Genomic DNA, 22,681 nt, shown 5'->3' with positions numbered 1-22,681 from the left:
CATACTGTTATAGCTGTAACCAATAAAATATTAACATACGTTTATACATATTTTCTTTGTGATTTTAATTACTTAATGACTTTTATTTTTAGCTAGCTTTTATAAAATCGCCAGTTTCATGTTTCATCATTGGTTGCAGTTGATAGTTTTGTAATATAAGTGGCTAAGGACATATATTTAAAACAATGTAAATCATGATTTTACTGAAGTAGCTTGAGATTAAATTTATTTTTTCCTTCATTAGTACCACTGAACCGTTTTTGAAAGTTACTTCAATTTTCGATAGCTGACGAAAAAACTAATAAAGAATTTTCGTATGAAATATTAGAAATACTAAATTATCTATATATCTTGAAATGAAATAAAATTTATTTACTTCAAATAACAAATGTGTCAGTTGGTCCGTCTATAATGCAAGTTTTCCAAGATTCCGATGTCTGATCACTATGAAAATTTCAGTGATCTTTGTGTGTTCTCCAAGAAAAAATATAAAACTTTTTGATTTTTAGAAGCAGAACAGTCATTTCAATTTCTCGCTTTGCTATTTATTGCCTTAGTGGTAGTTAGCGTGTCCGAGTATAAATAGTTTGTTTGTTTGTTTTGAATTTCGCACAAAGCTACTCGAGGGCTATCTGTGCTAGCCGTCCCTAATTTAGCAGTGTAAGACTAGAGGGAAAACAGCTAGTCATCACCACCCACCGCCAACTCTTGGGCTACTCTTTTACCAACAAATAGTGGGATTGACCGTCATATTATAACGCCCCCACGGCTGAAAGGGCGAGCATGTTTGGTGCGACCGGGATTCGAACCCGCGAGATTACAAATGGAATGCTTCGTGATTCGTGTCCAGTTATCGAAAAACGCGATTCGTACTTTTCTCTTTCGTATCAGAGTTCGGTGGTTATTTAAAGTTTTTTTCTCTTTCGCACTACATTAATATTGTTGTTTGTTTAAAATTCGTTAATTGTTTTACTAGAAATTAAAAATATTTCACTTAGAAAGAAAATATATAAAAACTGTAAGATTGTAAAAGCACATATTTTGCGAAGCCCTTGGAAAGTAAAATTTATTTTTGTAAAACTATCATAGTATACGAAATAAGAACAGCATGTGTTGTGGGTCCCATTACTGCTTTATTATAAACATCCACATGATAGATTAGTAATAAAGATATAGTTTTCACGCTTTGATGATGTCATATTTGATTTCTAGAGTTAAAACGATAAATCCTTCTTGTAATTAGTGTTTTCAAAACATCAATGAAAATCTATATTTCATTTCGTGAGTAAAAACTACGAAAACCTATTTCTTAAACAAAAAGGGCAATATATATTATCATTTCAAAATAATTTTCGCAGATATCTTGTACGTGAAAGTTCTAATTAAAGGGCATTCTTGGTTATGTATAGTACAAGTACTAATTAAAATAGTAATTTAAAGCAGTTCATTACAGGCCCAAATTCCCCTTACTAACTCATTTCTGGAAGTCAAAATTTCCATATGAGCAACTTCTTTTACAGGGTATTATCGGTAATTCCAATAATCCTGTGTTTCGTGTCGAATCAAATAGTGTTGTCAGCATTTCATTCAAACCGTACGTTGTATAATATATTTAAATAGTTCGTTTGTATTGAGCGTGAACTGATTATTGACCTTATGAGTCGTTAATGTACCTGTTCATACGTGTAATGCTTTTTTAGGCAACACATAGGACAACTACAAAAAAATCACTAAATTACCTATACCGTATTCACATCTTTGCTCTCACAAGTTTCCATTGCTGTCTTCCTCTTTATAACAGTGTATTAATTATCAACCCCACAACAGTGTTTAAAAATATCTAACAGGATAAGTTTAGTAATGATGGGTTTGATTAAACACTTAATTGGAAGTGCTATTATAAAACTAATTATACTATATAGTATACTATGCTGTAATTATAACTCGCATTATTTTATCTTCACACATCAGTCAGTGTGATTTAATATACCGACACAGATATTAGAGAAAAAAATCAGACACAAATCATAACATTAAAATTTGTTTACTTGAAACAGTACCCCGCTGGTACAACGGTATGTCTACAAATTTACAACGCTAAAATCAGGGGTTCGATTTCCCTTGGTGGACTCAGCAGGTACTTCGATGTTGCTTTGCTATAAGAAAACACAAACGCACATACTTGAAACAGCTTGAAGACATCTTTGTTACAAAGCTTAGAAGTTTCAAGATGAGTGAGAATTTCGGTCATATTATTTACAATACGAGATGACCATGAACGATAATCAAATCAATGTGTACACTATGTTTTAAATAATATGTATATATTATTCATTTAGATTCCAGCAAGATTTAAAATGAACATTGTCCATTGTTTACCATCAACTTAAATCTTTCTTATTATACTGACATGTAAAGAACAATTTGAAAAAGAAACTGTTTCTACGAGGAAATGAAGTCCTGAATCATTGAAAGCATATGAAAACTTCAATAAGGACACGATACAAAGTTAGTATTTTGACCATTTAAAGAAAGGTAAGATTGAATATGCAGTTTTTTTCGCAGTTACAGTTTTGGTTTGGTTTTTGTTGAGCGTAAAACTACAGAGTGTCCAAACCTGTAACTACTGTTGTCGTGCCATTTATAACTGCTACACCTTCCTTGACTACTCTATTTACACCATTTTCTCATCAAGATACTCATTTTAGCAGGATTTAAAACAATTAGCTTTAACAATATTAAACAATCTTTCAACAAAGAGCCATAACAACTATCAGCATCACTGGTCTCTTTATCAAACATATTTGGAGTGTCTCAGTGAATCGATATTTTTAAACCAAAGTAAAGAGAAAAGTCGATGCCTAAGCACCTTCTAGAAATTGTGAAATTGTTAGATCAAATTATTCCAAAAATCAACTCTCACTGATGGAAATCTAGAAGAACCCAATAATTTAATCAGAAAACTGTTCACTAAAGAAATAAAAGTCAATATTGGCTCCAACTGAAACTTAAGAGAACATATTTGCAGACAAGTAATAACAAATTGTTTTAAAAGAAAACTAGTAAAATAAAAGGGAATTGCCTACAAGTATTTCAGCTGAGACTGTGATGAATCAAAAGATGATGATAAACCAAGAATGAATTCCAGAGCTCATATACACTAAAGGAACAACAAAGAATTAAATATATTTCGGCTGTAAAATTTAGATAGAATTAAGATGTAAAATGTAGCTGATAACTTCATTTGATCCAGATGAGGTTAAGATAAGATTTTCATTAGTTGAGAAAAACAACCAATGAGTCAAAGGATACAGGCTTTACAACAAGCAGGCTGATACTGTTTCTACAATTGCTTTTATTCAACCAGATCTGGTAGTGAAAGGTAGGAAATTACTTGGAGAGATGGCGCAAAAGAATGGATTGTTATATGACATTTGAGTAGTCACGAAGTTCAGCATATTTTCTATTATGTTTTTCTGTAGTTAAGCACAAAGATACATAATGGACTATCTGTGTTGTACCCACCATGAGTATTGAAACCCAATTTTCACAGTTATAAGTCCACATATTTATTGCTGTGACATTGGGGAGCAAATGAGAAAGGAAAAGTGTGTATTTGGGATGAACTTCACGCAAAAACAAAGATGTAAGGCTATTATTATTTTAAACAGTTTCATAATATATGACCAAGAACTCCTTGTATGTTACATGATCTTTACAATACTCGAGTTGAACATCCAGTGGCAACAAAGTTGACATTTATTATATAACCAAGACATGAAATAGTCACGTCAGGATTTGTTAAGAGTAATTTTAAATATATTGACTGAGTATTAGAAATCAAAGTTTCCGGTTTGTTCTAAATGGTTATTGGTTTATAGACTTTTTGTGCACCTGAAGAATAAGAATGTTTTAAGTACAACGTCGAATATAATGAACCCGGAAATTTGAGTCAATTCTAAATGAAACACTTCAAGATGTAAAACTGTACTAGTAGCACTTGCACATTGAAGAACACCTTACAAAAATGTAGACATTCTGGTATAAAATCTTCACATAAGAGGATTTTACCACTTCAGTTGCAAAATCTCTATGACCAGAGCTATGATAGTAAGAATCTGAAGAATGCCCCAGATTACTTGAATGGTACATAGAATACTGAAATACATTCTTTAATGGATCTCGTGGCTTAGGTCTCACAAATACAAAACGTTCAGTAAGACTGATATTAAGGATATAACCTCAAAACATCAGGTACAAATTGAATATTATGCTGAATCTCTCAAAGAAAAAGGCAACACAAGGTATTATTTAGACTAGCATCAGGTGAATAAATAACAAAAAGATGATGCCAATCCTTTTCCATGGATTGACTTTACTTTGGATTCTGTATTTGGCTCATGTTTTTTTCAATATTGAATCTCAAGAGCGATTACTTGTAGTTAAAGAAATGTCACTATTTATCATAGGTTTGGTTAATGCACCTGTTACCTTATAAAACTAAAAGAAATTCGTATTCAATTACTTAGATGACATAATCACACTTGGTAAGACATTAAGTGGTATGAAAAAGAAAGTACTAGATTAGTTGAGAAAAGAATGCTTAATCTAAAGCCTAAGAAATTTGAATTGTTTCATTAAAAGTTAAGTTTTCTGAGACACATAGTAACAAGATATCTTGAGTTGGTTTTTTTTATAATAGTGTTTAGAAACAGTTTTTTTATATAAACAACTGGAAAGAAATTTAAAAATTAATGGTATGCTGATTGTGAATAAGCATTCAAAAACAGAAGAAATAATTCGCTACTGCTAATACACAGTATTAACATGTATAACATTTGAAGATCCCCTCATAATATATACAGTTGACAGTTACTTCACACTGGCATCAATATTGTCCCAAGTACAACATGTCAAGAAAAATGTAATTACTAAGGTAGTGGATGCTTCTGAAAAGAATATTGTACAACTGTCAAGTGTAATTTAAGCTTTAAACTATTCTTGTTATTACTTTTCTGACGAAATGATCACATTCTGTACAGCTCATGCAACACTAAAGTTGTTGAAGAATTTCAAAATCCTTGAGGTTGAGAGGGTGGAAATTGATGCATATGATCATTGCTGTATTCGATTTAATGTTTTGCTGCATATGGAAATCAGGGATATATAAAACGTTTGGACAGGGATAGAACCCTTAAACAATGATAAAGCTTGTAAGTGATGATTATGAAACTGCTAGGCTATTAAATTTTGCTTTTTCTCCAGCTTTTATTAAAGAAGACTTAAGCACTATTCTCATCTTGAACGTTTGATAAACGAAACCAAAGTTGAAACTACAATTGCATAAATTCTGGACTTACTATAACAGAACTGGGAAGTTTAAAGAATGACAAAGCTCTTGGACAACATAATATTTCCCCGAGAATTTTAAAGAAGGTCAATTGCTCGATATGTGAGCCACTTGCCACATTTTATTTGTAAGTTCTTGTTAGTGGACTACCCACAGATTTGGAATTAGCTAATGCCATTCCTATCTTTAAGAGAGATAATAGAAATTGTCCCAGTACCAATAGATCTCTTAGTCTTTTGTTAGTTGCTGGAAAAGCTTTGGAAAATCTGAAAAATATACTTTGTAAAGCCATATAAGAAAGAATTTTATTGGATAGTCAACATGATTTTACTAAAGGAAAATCTTGCCTTACAAATCTTTTGGCATGTTTTGAAAATGTTACTTGCATATCTAGATAAGGGTAACGGTCTTGATTTAGTGTATCTAGATTTTCAGAAAACATTTGAGAAAGTGTCATGTAAAAAGCTTTTAGAAACTTAGCTCCACAGGTCTAGTGGATAAATTAACTAACTGGATGACTTGATAAAAGAAAACAGATGCTATAAATGTTGTTCAGTCAAAATAATTTTGCAAGGAGTGTAGCTCAGGGGTCAGTCTCAGGATCATTTCATTTTTGATTTACATTAATAACATAGATAAAGAAATTTGTTCAGGATATCAAGATTTGGGTGTTACTGGCTGCCAAGGTGTTGCTGCTTTATAAAAAACTTAGATAATTCAGTGAGTTGGGTAAATAAATGTCAGGTAGGTTTTAATTAAAATCAATGCAAAAATGCATGTTAGATAACACAATTTGAATTAAAATATAATTTGTATGGCAATAACTTTAAAATTGTCAGGAAAGAAAGGGATCTTGATGTAATAGTTGATCGGTTTCTGAAGCCATCCAAGCAGTATGTTGTTGCTAGTGGTTACACCTACAGAAATATTGAATACAAGTCTAAAGATGTTACAATTTAATTGCACATATTACTAGTTAGGTCAAATTTGAAGTATTGTGTTCACACTTGGATTACTTACCTTAGAAAAGACTGTATTGTTGGAAAAGGTCCAGAGGAGGGTTACTAAAATGGTTCCTGGAATGTAGGAGTTGTCATTTGAGGAGCGATTAAAATCCTTATAATTGTTTTCTTTTGAAAAATAAGGGAGTTAGGAGAGATATGATTGAAGTGTTTTTAAAATTGTAAAAGGAATTGATAATGTTGAAGCATTAACAATTTTTACACTTAACAGCGAGTATTATAAAACTAGTAAATAAAAATATAAATGTAGGCAAGGTAGAAGCTGTCTCCAGTTAAGGCAGTTTTATTTTTCAAATAGGATAGTTGGCCTTAGGAATGGTTTGCCTCTGCATATTGTAGATGCAGTAAAGTTAAGTTAGTTTAAAAGAAAGCTTAATAGATATATGAATGATAAAGGCTGGCTTTATTTTTTTTAGTTAATAGTTTTAGTTTTGCTTAGAGGATGGAAGATGGAGCAACAGGTCTCTTGTTGTCTCACGCCAGTGACACAGCGGTATGTCTGCGCACAAAAAGAAACCCTTGTTGTTCCTAAATATTTTTATGTTAATCCAGAAAGCCATATAGTGGACCATGTCCATTAACTACAGGATTACAACTTTAACATTAAACATCACCATAGATGAAAACCTTGTATAAATGAATCATGTAAACAGTATGAAAAGAGTGAAAAAACAAAATAGTAAAGACAAATAACCTAAGCTGCCACAGAACATAATCCAATATGAGACATTGAGAGATGATGCAAGCTGACGTCCTCAGGCAAAATATATCAGTTTAAATCAGTTAGCCATTTAGTAGACCAAGAATAACATAGACTCCTACAGCAGACAATGGCTTTATAGGTTTCAAAGACAACAAAATACGGGGCACAGTATTAACTATTACAATTATAGAAAAGTTTGTTACGTCAAAAATAATAATATATGAACGTGTAAAAATTAAGATTTTAGTTTTTACTTTCATTGTGATAAAAATAAAAAAACACTTAAATGCTAAGAAGACATTGGAGAGCATAAGAGAATGTTTCTAATGAATTGGATAACTGAAACTTGTAGAGGACTGTTGCAAGTCATGTGAATTATACTGCGTATGTGTGATAAGATCCACGAAGGGAATAACCTAAGAAATTACCAGAACATTATATTGGAATGCTGTTTGAGTGGGCTGGCTCTGTTTATATGTTTTGTCCCCTACTACAAAGTTACAGTAAAAGTGAACACTTCTAAGTTGTGATGAATTATTTCATCAAAAGACAGGTGCATACAACATTTGTAGACAAGATGCAGAAATTCTGTTAAGAAAGCTTGTAAGTTTGGGAGCTTTAGAACCAGGATTGGATCTTTCTTTGCAACAATGTGTCATATTTTTAAAATCAAGAAAATCTCAGCCCTTAGTTTCTCTTCATATAGAAAAATGAACGTGAGTTAATTAGCCATTAATGTAGATTAAACTCAGAGAATGTGGATCAAAATCTTCCAATCCTTCTCATGAGTTATTGAATAGCAATGCAAAGAACTACACAATCATCACTAACCTTTGGAAGCGACTTGAATATGCCATAGGGCTATCTTTTCTCACGCGCTAAGAAACAACGTCTTACAGAGAATGTGTGGGTAAGAGACTAAACAGCATTATTCACGCACATGAGTTTACTTGAGAAATACTTAAATCAGCTAGCGATAAGATGAAATGTTACTGTAGTATATTTGCTGGAAAGACTTGATTTTATTTTGGATACATACTAAGGTTGTACTCTCAGTGCTGTAAGAGAGAACGGTTTTCAAATTATGTAGATGTTTGGAAGTGTTTTAGTTCTTATTTAAATTAATCAATCATGTGATGTATAAAGTCCAAAAGATAAGTTATATAAGCCAAAGTTTATCTGCTGTGATCACCTTCGAAATTCGCTGGTAAGAGAGTGAGTAACTAGTTAATTTCGAAGAAGACTTTGCCAGAGATAAATCAACCAACTGTTGCTGTTACGATCATTTGCAATGTATCACCTACCTATTTCCACACACCACATACCTAAATACCCCTCACAGTTTGATGACAAGAAATACAATAGAAATAAAAGACCACAGATCATTCTATTATAATACCACATACCAAATATATGATGACTCAATAATTTAGAGACTCTAAATGAGTGAAGTAAAAACATTTCATTAATAAAAATTTTGATTTTACTTTGTTTCACGCATTTATTTTAATGATTGTGATAACTTTGTTTATGAGTATTAATGTTGTTGATTGTCAGGTGTTACTGTATTTTTAAATGAGAAAATTTAAGTGTCACGTATAACTTTCGTCTTTTTGTAATAGGGTTATTCTAAGGACTTACTCCAGCAAAAGGTCAGTTTTTAGAAAGTGTTTCTTTCAGCTTAAATATCTATATGGTTGTTTTGCCAGGGCAATATTTCGTATTATGAGAAACCGTCTTGAAATAAAAATGCATCTCAGAACGGATGGTATGGGTATTAACAGTTTTATTGATAATTAGAACCCTTACAGAAGTGTAAGAAATATTTTGAGTCTCGAGTTAGGCTAGAGCATACTACAACTGCTTTATACGTCTGATAAAGTGGTTGAGTTGATTATTGAGTTATCTAGTTTGTCAGGTTGCTAGTTGGTTGACGTTTGGAATATTGATTGGGTTTATTTTTCAACGAAGCACCAGAGACACGAGAAACTGCTGTTGGTTTGAGATAATAATTACAAAGTGGTTGTTAGCGTTATCTACAAAGTTATATCTGCCATTGGTGAAAGTTAATTTATTTGCGCAAAAGTAAAATTATTAAAACAGAGTAATTGATTCTAAGTGAAATAAAATGTTACTATTATCATTACGTGAAGTGAAAATTATATTTTTTCATTTTACTGAATAATCTAAAATAACCAGTCTAACAATATAAATCATTAAAAGAATGTGGTATTTTCAGATAAAGGTGATTCTCTTAACAAGTTATTCAACAGACCTAACAGAAGATCTGGACCTGCCGCCCTCCCAATAAAAGGTTCTTTGTTCACATTCTTGCATGGGTGTGTTTATTTTGCCCCTTCGCCAAAAACTGTTTTTAATCGAATTTTATATTTGAAGTACGTTTGAGAACAATTATTCTGTAAGTATATAAAAAATATATTTCCAGTTTTTTTTTTAATATTGTGATAAAGTTCCAATATTTTTATTAAATCTAAGTTATTTCTTATGATTGTATGAAACCCCCCGCCAGTACAGCGGTAAGTCTACGGATTTACAACGCTAAAATCAGCGGTTCGATTCTCCACGGTGGGCTCAGCAGATAGCCCAATGTGGCTTTGCTATAAGAAAACACACACACTCCGTGATGACAAAACTAATAGGAAATATAAGCAGTTCTAAATTCTCTGAACTTGACATTGTGAAATAATGGGACAGGAAACAAACATTTAGGGAAAATCATACAATGCTTTTATTTACTAACACAAACAACAATTAATGCAAGTTTCTGACATGGCGGACAATTACCTTTACTGGAATGAGAGAGATATCTCAAAATATTTGATTTTGTATTATAACACCCACACATAACACTTTCTAAACTTAATTTTTAGTTTGCTTGTTGTTCAGCACCAATGGGCTAACAGTAATGTACCCATCGACTTTGTGTGTTTGTTTTTTAATTTTTTGCGAAGCTACATAAAGGCTATCTGCGCTAGTCGTCCCTAATTTAACAATGTAAGACTAGAGGGAAGGTAGCTAATTGTCATCCCTCACCATCAACTCTTGGGCTACTCTTTTACCAACGAACAGTGTAATTGACCTAACATTATAACGCCTCCACAGATAAAAAGGCGAGCATGTTCGGTGTGAAACTCAAATTATGGGTCTAGCGCCCTAACCACCTAGCCGTGCCAGGCCACCCATCGGGTTTTTTTTAGCGTTACAAGCGTTCAAACTTACCACTGAGGACCTGTGGCTAAATTTCTAAAATACTATGATATATATTTTATTAAAAAAATTCCTTTTGCTAAAAGAGTTTTGTTTATGAGGTGATTATCAATGAAAAACAGATTGCCGAACAAAATAGTATAGTTTAATAATCCAGTTAATGTTATGAGGTGATTAACAATGAAAAACAGATTGCTAAGAAAAATAGTATAGTTTAATAATCTATTTGATACAACATATTCTTTAAAGCTGTATAAACTTTCAAAACCCCAAATCATTAATTATTATCATCTAGAATGTTCACCTTACCAATTATAGTTATCTATATATCATTTTTGTTAGCTATTTGAATTTTATGTTATGTATGTTTTGTTTTTGTTTTAACTTCGGACTAGGGGTATTCTTATTAAATGGTTAGGTTCCTTTGTTCTTTTTACTAAATTTTAGGCAGTAACAGCTATTCAGCAAAATATAATTTTTTGCAACATTTTAAAGTTTAAGAAAACAGGTATTAGTTGTTGTTGAAATAGCTACTCTATTCCACGCGCATAAACGATAAGACCACCAGATACTGTCATAATAACTGTGTTTATATTGAATTCTTTGGAGTGCTTTAATTACGAGTCAGGTTTGGTTTAAATTTCGCGTAAAACTACACGAGGGCTATCTGCGCTGGTCAACCCTAATTTAGCAGTCTAGGACTAGAGTTATCACCATCCACCACCAACTTTTGGGCTAGTCTTTTTACCAACGAATAGTGGGATTGACCGTCACATTATAACGCCCCTACAGCTGAAAGGGCCATGTTTGGTGTGACGGGAATTCGAACTTGCGACCCTCAGATTACGAGTCGAGTGCATCAGCCACCTGGCGATGACGGGCCTAAAGAGTAAGGAATCCAGAGTAACAAATCTCGTTTAGAAAACAACCATGAGAGGGCACCTTGATTTTCCTTGTTTTAATAATTTGTCTCTAAATAGCAAAACTCTCGAAAAACAAAAAAGTACATTTAATTCACGAATGACTACTCTTGTTATCTGTTTAGATAGATAAATAGATTTAAATAGATAAATAAATTTTTCTTTATTTTAGATTGAAATAAAACAAATGTGGCAAGAGAAAATGTTGCATCAGTAAACCTACTACCAATTTGATACAAATCAGAGTTTTTAATAACTTTTTTATTTTCTAGTAATAATAGTCTTGTTTTATTTAAAGTGAAGCAAATAACATTATATCTTAACGTCATAAGTTACTTTGTTTAAAATTACTTCTTAAACTTAGATTTTCGAAAACAATAATTTTTTTTTCGTTATTTGAAATATTTGAACATTTATCGCTGGATAAGAATGACAGCGAAATTAACTTACTTTTAAAGTAACGAATTATTTTAACTTGATTTTTTAACATTTTTGTTGCTCTAACTGAAAAGTAGTTTGAATAAAATAATTGATCTGTCTCGCTTTTTAACACATGTTACACGAATCGCGTTTCAAATGTTAGAAAGAAAACATGTTTATTACCGAACTCAATGAAACTAGTATTAGATTCCAAACTAAAGTTATACAGATTTCATTTATTAATCCACCCAGTTTGGAGCATGGAATCATGTCGGCTTGTTGAATAGCTTCTAGTTTTCAGACGCATTAGATTCAATATTTAGTACAACTGATATGTGTCTAGTAGTTCTACTGGAATGTTTTAGATACTAGAATGATTTCAGTGGCAAAATATATTTTATAGTGAAACACGGATTATGGCCTAGAGTTCATTTCTATAAGTCACAAAAAATTTAATCGTATATTTTTCTTTTGAATTAAGATACTTTTCACAAATTTTGGCACCCGACACAACTTTTAACTCTCAACTATGAATAGCATCATAAGGGTATCATTATTATGATACCCTTAAGTATCATATTATAAAGTAAGTAAATTATATTAAGTATAATCACTATTATACTTAATTAGGATGTTACATATCCAACTAAACTGACAAATGAGAGGACACGAAAGCTATCACATAAAAGTGATCGTGTTCTTTCTCTTTACTGAGCGTCTTTCATGCATCTCAGTGGCACAGTGGAGATTACACATTATGTAGCTTTTTGCTATAAACAAATATTTTTATTTCAAAATGTTTGAAATAGTATACATATACTTTTACTTCAAAATGCAAATTAATAAAAAAATTCTGCACGTCGAGATTTAAAAAAATATTGTCCGATACGTTAACACATGCAGTGGATTTTTCAAAACGCTTACAAAATTGGGTTTTGGGTGAATATTTTTATGATTCTTGAAGAAAATTTTTGTAATGTTATTATATCATTTTATGATACACAGATAATTATAGAAATAGCTTAAAAAACGTTGATTACAGCGAATCCCTCTATGAACAAGAGCCTATATAATGTTGTGTGGATTCCTTTTAATGTAAAACTCGAACCCTGATTTCTTGTCGACGACTTGCGTATAGCCATTAAAATCAGGTAAATAGCATAATAAACTATATTTAATACCAAACTGCTTGTTACTACAGTTTTATCTAAGTTTTTTATATTTATTTCCACCAACCAGGAAGAAGCATGTCAAGTTGAACTTCACATAAGATATTTCCGTTAATTCCGCTCAAATGTGACTACAACAATAGGAGCTAAAAGGTAATAGATATAACCTACTTATTCCTAACAAATGTAAAACAGATCGAAAAGAATTGTGTTTATAGCTTTTCATTTGAAACTTAAAATTTGACATAATAACTTGTATACAGTTTTTAAATACGAATCAAATTAACGATTGTACATTATGTAATCACTTCATTCCTTTAAACATTAATCTATATTGGGTATAAATACAGTGCACAGTAAACCAATAATCTCTGTGCCTTTGTGTCTTCCATTAGTCATTCAATAAACTCGGTGTTTTACATTATAAACAGTATTGTGATCTAAGATGAGCCTCAGTTGTTGCAATGTTGAATATTTGTTGTATTATTAGAAACTACGATCATAAAAAACTAAGGGAAAATATGTTCTAAAACAACGGCAACATTGGTGTTTTCAACCTGAATGTCATCTGATGTGCACATGAGCTAAACAGCCGTCAACGATATAAAACTGCTGACTAGAGGGAGGAAAACCAATCATCGATGTCGTTCCTTTTATATACGAACAGCTGAAAGTGCAAAGTTTGTTCAGCGGCATCGTTGCGCGAACCTTGGATCTTCGTTCAGTAGATTTACTTACTTTATTTTTAAGTAATTTTTACATCATTCTAATCCACTAGAAATAGGTTTATAGTTATTTTACTCAAAATATTCGTTTTGTGAAATTCCCTTCATAAATAGTTACAAAATAATTATGTTCAGTATAATTTGTATATATTGTACAAAGCATTGAATATCATACATGTTACAGTCATTTAATATTTATCATTATTGGTTAGTAAATCCTGCTTAACCCCGCACTTAAGTTTCTTAAAGGAACCTCAAACTTCTGTAAAAAAACTTAACTTCAAGAGATAATGATAGCGTCGTTTATACTATAATTATGTTGTTGTTGTTGTTGTTTTCTATTTACTACTAGTTAATAGCATTTATAAAAGCGGATAGTCTGTTTGAAGCTATTCAACCTTAATGAAACTGCCTGATACAAAACTTTTTGTTTTCAAGTTATCACGTGATAGAAAAGAAGCAGAAGAACAACAAATTCAAACTTTATGTTATAATATGTACAGACATTATCAAAACTTGTGACTCAGTCATTACATAGATATTGTTATGAAAGAAAATAGTGTATAGTATTTTAATGTTCTGATACCATATTGAGTAGATATTTACAATATAATTTCGATTATCAATCTGAACCACTTCTACATGGTCAGTGCTGCTTGAAGTAAGAGAGCTCAGATTTTTTTATAAAAGAAAAAAGAAATCAGTGAATAGTTATTGGTATATGTTTTTATTTTCCTAGGCAAAAGGTCAAAAAGGAGTTAGTTACTGAAAATTCAGATATCTGATAAAAAAGGAAACAATAGTTAATTGATATAAGTATATGTGTTTTTTTAAGTTCTATCGATAAAGAATTCGGCCACTCATTTGCTTTGTTTTGTTACGAGAGATTTGTTTGATCTGCAACAAGTGGAGGCTTATTGCTCGCATATCATAACCCAGAACAATTTTATTTGGTGTTGAAATGCCGTAGTAAGGATTTAGCCTTTAACAATAGACTCAGTTTACGTTTAGATTAATAATGGAGGGAAACCATTCAATCAAAAATACTTTGGATTTTTCTTTTGTTAGATTATTTATTCTAATAAGTACTTAGAGTGAAAATGTCCTAAGGTTCCTCCAATTTATAATAAACGTAATTTCGTCATTTGTTGCTTGGTTACAATAATTTAAATTTTTCCGTAAAGGATGTTTTGGAATTTCGCACAAAGCTACTCGAGGGCTATCTGTGCTAGCCGTCCCTAATTTAGCAGTGCAAGACTAGAGGTAAGGCAGCTAGTCATCACCACCCACCGCCAACTCTTGGGCTACTCTTTACCAACGAATAGTGGGATTGACCGTCACATTATACGCCCCCACGGCTGGGAGGGCGAGCATGTTTAGCACGACGCGGGCGCGAACCCGTGACCCTCAGATTACGAGTCGCACGCTTTACGCGCTTGGCCATGCCATGCCCTTCCGTAAAGGAACGAGACAGTGGCGATACAGATCTCTGAAGCTCCAAAAGTTTGTAATAATACCAAAAGCTAGGTCATTCTGACTATTTCATTAACCTGCTTTTAAAGTCTTAAACAACGAACTAAAGTTTGTATCTAACGTGTTGTCGAAATACTTTCTCTAGAGTACAGACGTAACGAAATGTTTTAGTTCTTACAGATAATAACTGTTACTTTTTTCGACATGATTATTATAACATTTATAAATAACTTGCTTGAAATGAGTTACTACCCAGTCTTTAATGATGAATATCGGTTTTATTTTCACGTAGGTTTCCTCGTTTCTTAATGGATGCTTGTCACCGTCTGCAGCAACTCTGTAAAATATTTGCTGCGTTCATCATTCAGATTCTTCTAATCTTCAGTGGGTTATCAAAAGATTGTTTCATCGCAAATCAAATAAGTGATACTGATATACTAACTTTAATAAAAAGTAAGTCTAAATACGGCTGGGTCTGTACATTTTGAATAGGTAACTTTCAAAGTTTTAAGTTCCAGCTGAGTTATTTTTCTTCCCTCTGTTTTCTATTTCAACTCCCAGCTATCAGACAGAAGATTTATAATAACATTTCTCAACACATAAATCACAGAATATCCTGTGTTTTGGTTCAAATGACTGTAAATAAGTTGTATCGTGAGTTATACTGAACAAAACTGCTCTCTTCTCTGATAAATCTTAACCAAATCACCAAGGATTTTTGAACCCTTCACATGGAAAATATGAAGTTTTCTCTGAAGATTTCTCATCAGGACTGTGTTCAGAAGTCTGTCTTTTCACTGGAATATCTACCCATCACGAATCTTGCTGATATAACATTAATAAGGATGACTACCAATGTTTTTTACTTTATTTGTCCGTCATTACTAATTTATATAGTGCATTTGTAACTATTACGATAAAATATGTTCACAGCTATCTCAATACAGAGGATGAAGAGTTGAATAATAAAATATAAAATAAAAGCCGAGGAAAGAAGAAAGTTCACAGAATAAGTTTATCTTCAATTTACCTACCCACTGACTTTTACCAAACTCATGACCTATTGAAACTAAACAGTCCTTTAAACTTTTATAAATTTCGTCTTGAATTTGTTTAAAGCTTCATTATGTAGCCAAACGTTATTCTCTGTTATCCCACCAACTTCAGCTATGACTTTAACTATTTATAAGAACGTAACAAGTAGAGGTCTTAAGGATACTGAGCTGCCTGCTTTCAACGTCACTCTCACTCCAAACATTACTAACAATATCTCAGACTTCATCACAAACCAGATTTTTGATCTGAGACGTAACATTGTGCTTGTTATATCTCTTTCTTCTTTCTTAAGTCTTCTCATCCTCTTTACTGTCGCGGGTAATATTTTTGTCATATCTTCCATCTTGCTTGACAGAAACTTACGAAGAGTTGGAAATTACCTGATTTTATCCTTGGCCGTAGCGGACTTAATGGTTGCTTGTTTGGTCATGCCGCTAAGTGCTATGTATGAAATTGAAGAAAAGTGGCCACTAGGTCCAGTACTTTGTGACATGTGGACGTCGTGTGATGTGCTTTGCTGTACTGCGTCGATATTGCACTTGTTAGCCATAGCAGTTGACAGGTTTCGAGCAGTCACACGCATTGATTATGTTCGACAGAGGAATATTCGGGATATCAGTATCATGATTTTCTTGGTTTGGGCCGTTGCTCTTGTTATTTCTGTCGCTCCAATATTTGGATGGAAGGATCCAAACTTTGAACAACGCATTTTTAATGAACAAAAATGCTTGATTAGCCAGGATGTGGCATACCAGGTTTTTGCCACCTTTTCTTCTTTTTATGTACCTTTGGTAGCCATTCTCGTGCTTTATTGGCGAATATATCAAGAGGCTCGAAGGAGAATTCGCAATAAACCTGGCAAAAATACGCAGGTTACCGAGAAAAAAAAATGCGGGAAATCTTCAGTGCCATATGCTGCTGAGCTATCGACACTTCCAAACACTTTAACGTCTACAAATTCAGATTCGCCTCAAACGTCTTATTCTGTTATTGAAAATAGAGACCCTGGATCTTCCCAGAGAAGGGATCGCGGCAAACAGCTAAAAGACATTGAAGTAAAGCGTGAGAAGAAAGCAGCAAAAACTCTAGCTATAATAACAGGTGTTTTTATCGTTTGTTGGCTGCCGTTTTTTGTCTTAGCCGTGATTATGCCGATCTGTAACTCGTGTGAACCAAACGAGAAAATATTCAGCATGTCACAATGGCTGGGCTACACCAATTCAATGTTAAATCCCATTATTTACACGATATTCAGTCCGGACTTTCGGCGTGCCTTCAACCGAGTATTATGCGGAGGTAAACGTCAAAGAGCGAACATAATGTAGTCGGAAAGACCAATTAATAATTTCCAATAAGATTTCAAAAAGTATGACAAGAGGCTCAGCTGAGTTACACTGATATTGTACCAAGAGAAACCAATTTAAAATCTATGACACAACAAGGTGCAGAGCCGGAAGAGTAGTTTCGTTACTATAAATGAATTAAACGAGCCATTACTACAGACGTAATTCTTATGTACTAAAGCTAGTTTTCACAAAGTAATGAAACATCGTTTTGAGTTTTCTATAACCTGTGGTCAAAGTGACTGCAACACTCGTTGGAAGCGTAAATTAGTTGAAGACAACTACTGAAAACCAATTTAAGGAAAATACCCTAACCGTACATGTTGATAAAGAAGAGTCGATATAAACATCTACTGAACCATTAATTAATACATAGTTAAATTCTTGAACAATTAAACAGTACTTATAGACGAAAAGATTCCCAAAATTTGCTAATCAGTATTCCATGTCTACGTTTGTCTCATCATATTTATCTAGAATTACCAACAAGTTTTCCGTTGTCTATGTTTGTCTCAACATGCTTGTCTAGAATCCTTTCATATATAAAGATACGTTGATGTTAACTACAATAATCATTTTGTACGCTTTGGAAATTTGAACAGATTAAAAAGGGAATGTCAGTTTACCTTTTGTATTAAGAAGGCGTACTGCACTTTAAAACTGTGGGTGTATTATAAGTTTGTTATTGTTTATTTTACTAACTTTTCTTGCAAACTACTCGAGAATCGTCTGCGCTAGACGTGCCTAATTCATCAGTGATAGGCTAGAGGGAATGCAACTATTCAACACGTCCACCGCCAACTCATGGGTTTTTTAGTCAAATAGTGGTATTGGCTGTCATATTATAGTGTCCACACAAGCATGTTTCGTGATGGGGATTCGAACTCATGATCCGCAAATACAAAATTCGTATAGGCCAAAATTTTATGTAGGGCCTGGTCTGAAGTCGGCATAGCTTGACTATAATTAACAAAGATGATTGAAAACAACATAGCATAGGTCAAAATGTGATATAGCAAATAGTACGTGATGTTAACATCGAAGTTAGCTGCTGCAAATTGTGAGTTAAGGTGTTTAAATAGTCAAACTTCACTTATACAAAGTTAAGTTGTATCGCTATGTACAACAAGACGACTGTGAAACCTCATATGTATTAAATGATTTATTCTGAAAGTGTCTATCGTATCATGCTTTCGAATGACAAATGTCGGATACTTTCATGTTCTATATGATAATACCAAGATGAAGGAAACGTGCGTTTAATTAATAGTTAATATGAAACAAGTCAAATACAATGTTCAATTTAATAGTGCATGGCTTATAAAAATTTGTTTTATTATTGTATTATGTATCTTCAAGATTGTCGCTAGTCGGATATGTGCAAGAAAATCACATAAAATCCACTTCTTACATTTAAAGCTCAAAGAAATTGTTTTATTTTACTCGTTAGTTTAATTACCGAGAAAAGCTTATTTACAGTATGTAAATGTTCAAGATAATTAGTACCAGTGTCATAACCAGTTTAAGATTGTATATATGTATGTTGTAACACAGCAAAATTAGGCATCGCCCATAGAATCCAGTGACAATAGATTATTTGATATACATAATATAAATAAGAGGTTCATTTGTCGCAAATTCCAGCGAGTGCATGAGATGCTATTTCATATAAACAAATATATGTGTATGTGATTTCAAAATGTACGTTGAAAGGCATTTGATTCAAATTAAAATGCTTCGGGGCATAATTTAGAAGCTATACTTCTGTAAGCCTTTTATTGATATTTCTATGTTACCTGTGTTTATAGACTGTAGTCAAGTGCAAAATAAATATGTATGGTAATTGACAATAAGATGAGTTATTCTTTTTGGCCGAATTTCGTTCTAACAAAATTAATGCAAGAACACAACACGTAATTCTTGGTATCATAAAACAATAGTGCATAGAATACGAAAAAAGTGACATACGAGATGAATAAACCTAATGGATATTAATTTGTTTTGGATGTTTTTATGTGATTAACAAAATATACTTATGTCATATTAACAAAATACAAATTTAAAAAATACACGTAACATATAGCTTAAATCTGGACTAAACGATAGGATGTCTTAATTAAACGGAAAAGGCAACTCACTCATCCTTTCTTCATATGCCCCCAGTGGCACAAGCGGTATGTCTGCGGACTCGCACCGCTAAAAACCGGGTTTCGATACCCGTGGTGGGAAAAGCACAGATAGCCCATTGTGTAGCTTTGTGCTTAACTCTAAACAAACACAAGTTCTCTTAATTTTCATATAACAAACAGGCTTAGCTTATAATAACATTATCATATAACGAATGTGGGTAGCTCAGTAATGTGTCTCAGGCTGTTAAAATTTGGTTTCAATACCCGCAGTGGGCAGGACGTATCTTTGTTCTTAACGTAAAAAAATAGGCACTTGCGATATTTGCTTTTCATCTCATTTTGAAATATGTAGATTATTCAATGTTCACGTGAAAAACATTGTCGAACAAAACACTGAGTACGTTACAATAGAATTAAATAAAAACACACGAAATATTTAACCTAATAATACTCACGATGGTACAAAAACATGTAGGTTCAAGAAATCAATTTAACACAATGGTTATATGGTATCGTATTTTCTTGCTGAATTGACCTAAGTTACAAATAGCCCATAGTGTCGAAAACATTATAGTAGAGTTAAACATTTCACATGTTCATCCGTACAGCTTAAATGGAAGATAAATAATAACCTCCTATTTAACGAGACCATTGGTACACAGTATTAAATATAAAACAATTGGTAAACATTTTGGAATATTAACCCTTTTGATAGCAACTAGCTTCCTACTCTCTGTAGGTAATACCTGGTGATAATCAAAAGTTGACTCCTATTTTGTTATTAACAACATGGTGAACACCTGTTTTGTTTTGGTTTTCATTCATATTTATCTTCGATCAAATACTTTTTCCTGGCTATCAACATCTTAATGGAAGCTAAATGATATTCATGTTGGAGCACCAGAGGCAGAATGAGATTCGCAGATCAACCTTCTCTCTCCAACTTGTCAGCGTCAAACACTAAAGAAACAGTTTGGAGCTACAATTGTTATAATGTACATTATTTGCATTGTTGAACTTCTTAGTTTAATATATGAAATAAGTTCAATTGCCAAACATTCTACACATATACTGACACACGGTATCAAGCTGAACAACACTGTAATCAGGTAATACCAAAATCAATGAAATGTAATTGTGATGTTAAAATTACTTTTTGATATTCCAAAAACCACACCCTTATACAGTTCCAGGAAAGTGTTAATTAAACATATGACTTACGTTTATATATGTGTGTGTGTATACATATATATATATATATACACATATGATAAACAAAAACAAGCCCAAAAGAAAATCAAATCAAAGACGTTGCAGAAATCAAAAGGATGTAAAATGTACTCTAGAGTTTCGAGGTGACTGCTTTGAAATAGTACCCACATTGCAGTGGAGATACACAGTCTATTAGTCTTAACTTCTGTTCGCTAGTCTCTCATGAATAAATTCATGAAAATAAATAATAATAATAAAATAATCAACATTAAATAATAATAATAAAATAATCAACATTAAATAATAATAATAAAATAATCAACATTAAATAATAATAATAAAATAATCAACATTAAATAATAATAATAAAAAAAAAAACAGAAATTAGGAGAGCGAGATCGGTGCTCAAGCCCACAATGTCTCATATCTATGTCGCCCTTCACTGCCTGCAAACTGTTCTTGGAAAATGACTGCTTCTAAAGTAAAGAAGAAGAAAATAAAATAAAAATACTTGAGGGTAAGCAGACTCTATGATGACGAGTGACTGTAATAGAACTAGAATAATTCATATAGAACCGGTTTATGGAGCCATTATCATGCCTAGTTCAGGTTATTATCACAATAAAAGGTGACACAGTCCGTTATTATTGGAAGTTATAGTAAACAAGCCAGGCAATATTCAATAATCAGTTTTGATAATATGAAAAATGCCAAATAAAACAAGATAAAAGGCGAAAATCTTAAACATCATTCACACCATTTTATCGTTTTTCAGCTTAACACGATATCCAATAACATAACTCGAAATACTTACTTCATACAAATGCAGTCTTACGCTCAGTGTTTTAAATAACATCCATTTTCAGTTCAGTTTTGCGTGGGACGTTTTAGATTAAATGAAAGTTGTGCTACAGTATATGAGAACAGAAATAACTAAGTTCGCTTCGCGTTGCACCTTTGTCTATGATTATAATTATTTTGTATTATTTTCACAAGTTCTGTGAAACAATAAAGCCTGAAAGAGTCCAAAGCAAAGAGAAAAGGTGGGTACAACATAGAACAGAGTGAAAACAATATTTATTGAAAACATAAATACAATGAAAATTAAAAGTGAGAATAACGTCTTTAGCAAAGCTCTCAGAAATCCACAAACCTCTGTGAGATTATAGACTGAGTCTACGCACCTATTTTTCTCAAGACGCGTGCGCTAACTACGTCACTGTTGATCATTTCATTAGAAAAATAATGTAATAGTAGTAAAAAATTGTCACCCTACTATACTTTACAGAAATTTTTCCCACGAGAAACCACATGTTATTAGAACAATGGGTAATTAGATCAAAACAAGTTTATGCCCTTCTTCGATTAACATTCTTCTTTTATACCTATGTTAGTAGGAATGAAAAGTTGAAAAAATGAATTTTAAAAATTGCTTTACTAAATAAAGGAGTTAAAAAATACCCAGTGTACCAGAAACATACACAATCTGTAGTAACTCTTTAATAATATATATAATTACGTTAACATGCTGAAATGGTTTAAATCATACATGATTGATATTTAAACATTATTTACTAATATATCTTTGAATATAAAATAAAGATACATTGTTTGTTTGTTTGTTTTGAATGTCGCGCAAAGCTATTCGAGGGCTATCTGCGCTAAGATACAGTGAAAACTGTAATATAGAACATAGTAAGACATAAAATGCATTTGATTAATCCTAATTTAAAATTAAACATCTTGTATCATATTGTATTATTAATAATATGTTTAAAATTAATTAGCTAAATAAAATTCTCCTTAGCATAGCTTTCGAATAAATAATAAAAAAGAAATTCAGATTTCATGCGAAATAATTTTTAATATTTAACAGAATTAAACACATGCTGAAGTAACAGCATTTCTATGTATATATACTCTTCAAAAAA

General features: G+C 32.2%; 1 pseudogene across 1 annotated transcript in view; it reads left to right on the top strand.

The window, feature by feature from the left end:
* The window catches only part of LOC143233880 (5-hydroxytryptamine receptor pseudogene), a 56,299-nt pseudogene extending 37,153 nt beyond the window's left edge, over positions 1-19,146 (top strand). The window contains exons 2-4 of the transcript XR_013018371.1: positions 9,315-9,494; positions 12,883-12,965; positions 15,303-19,146. The product of XR_013018371.1 is annotated as a 5-hydroxytryptamine receptor pseudogene (transcript). The remainder of the gene's footprint in view (positions 1-9,314; positions 9,495-12,882; positions 12,966-15,302) is intronic.
* The last annotated feature ends 3,535 nt before the right edge of the window (positions 19,147-22,681 follow it).

The sequence above is a fragment of the Tachypleus tridentatus genome, chromosome 12 (assembly GCF_004210375.1).
Source record: "Tachypleus tridentatus isolate NWPU-2018 chromosome 12, ASM421037v1, whole genome shotgun sequence".
NCBI lineage: Eukaryota > Metazoa > Arthropoda > Merostomata > Xiphosura > Limulidae > Tachypleus > Tachypleus tridentatus.
This window is presented reverse-complemented; position numbering and strand designations above follow the sequence as displayed.